We start from the raw sequence: 1,710 nt of genomic DNA, 5'->3' as shown, positions 1-1,710 counted from the left end.
TTGGGCTATCCCGAAATTTTTTTTCATGAATTTTTCCCAACAGAAGAAAGGTATTTCTTTCACCATGTGTAGTTTATAGCGTTGCCAGTTAAATGGGACGGACGGGAAGAGCCCAGCCCAGCAACAACAAACAAACAAACTGCCGTTTCATGGGTTTACTAAATTAAAAGCCATCCTAAGAACCACCGGGGACGGGCGAAACACCCATGCTAGTCGATAAGAAGGAAGTGAGCATCTTGAATAAAGAAGAGCTCCTTGATCAGTAAGGCAAATGCTTCTAACAGCAGTTGTCATGGCTACCAGCTACCACTCATCTGGAGCCCCCAGATGACACAGAACTCTGGACGGTGAACGTGGAACCAACAATGGCCTCGGAAGATCATGACTGCAAATAACCTCTCAATCGTTTTCTAATTTCTAGTCTGGATAACCTCCCATGAGCGTTGTCCAAAGTCCGGGTGAAAAGGAGACTGTCCCAGCCATACCTGTCAGCCGTACTTGGGAGCAGTTGGTTCATGCCGTCATTGTGTTGGAAGAAACCGGGAGAAAAACGAGAGGAACGGGAGCGGCGGTATATGGAGGCGCAGAGTCCACCTCTGGGCAGAGCCCATTAGGGCAGCTGGCCTGGGCAAGGGCAAAATGGCTCAGTGGTTAAAGCGCAAATTTACTGACCTAAAAAATCCGTGTTTTGAACCTGACATCTACCTCTAAAATTTCTCTGTCTAGGCCTTGACATGTTAGCAGCATCCCGACCCTCGTGCTTTCCTCAGGTGGCATGGCAGTTGGCACCGGAAGGGATTCACAGCCGAACGATTTTTATGTTACGTATAGATATAAGGCTCTTCATCCAGCTGTTTGACTCAGGCTCGCCACAAATTACGAGTCGTCACATGGCTCAGAAGCATCAAGAGTCCAACAGCAAGGATTCTACAGCTGGCGATTATGTTGCCGGTAACCAGGACCCCACCATCTCACTTGAAATTTAAGGGAAACGATCTGACCAACTTACCGACCGATGATATAGTGTGTGTTTTTCCCGCTGTCAGATATGGGTTTACGTCCCATTTCACAACTGTACCGATCCATTAGCTTAAGTGGAGCTAACTGGAAGCGGCAACCGTCAAAACCGGATAACTTTCGACAGATCATCAGCGGTCTCGCCGAGCTTCGGACCAATGAGAGAGTTGCAATTCCTGAAATATCGCCAAACACATTTCACACTTTAACCAAACTATGACCGAATCACCCCTTCACCTCATCATCACCGTCATATACTCACCGTCACCGTCATCATCACAATCATACTTATCATCGACAGCACGACACTGATGCTTTATCGCCGTACAACCCTGATTTATTTGAAAGCCTTATTGCGGAGAAAAGAATAAAGGCGGAAAAGGAAGGAACTTGGCGGCACCTTACTACGATCATTCCACAGTGCCTACAGTTCCAGACAATCACTCAGGCAATCTGGATAAAAATTGACAACAAGGCGGCCACTGACATAGACTAGCAGCCATGTGTTTCGGCTACTCCAGCCAGGTGGGGCTGAAGCAGCCCCACTGGTATGCAAACAGCGCCGACAGCATCCAAGCGTTTTGGAATCTCCTTCACACCCCTCTGCCGGGTCAAAGGTTGGCCATCTCTCTGATTTCGCTACTCTGATTTTGGCGCGAACAACGCCAATTTCCTCGCCAAACGATTATTTGG

The sequence above is a fragment of the Opisthorchis viverrini genome (genome assembly GCF_000715545.1).
Source record: "Opisthorchis viverrini unplaced genomic scaffold opera_v5_82, whole genome shotgun sequence".
NCBI classification, from domain to species: Eukaryota; Metazoa; Platyhelminthes; class Trematoda; order Opisthorchiida; family Opisthorchiidae; genus Opisthorchis; species Opisthorchis viverrini.
This window is presented reverse-complemented; position numbering follows the sequence as displayed.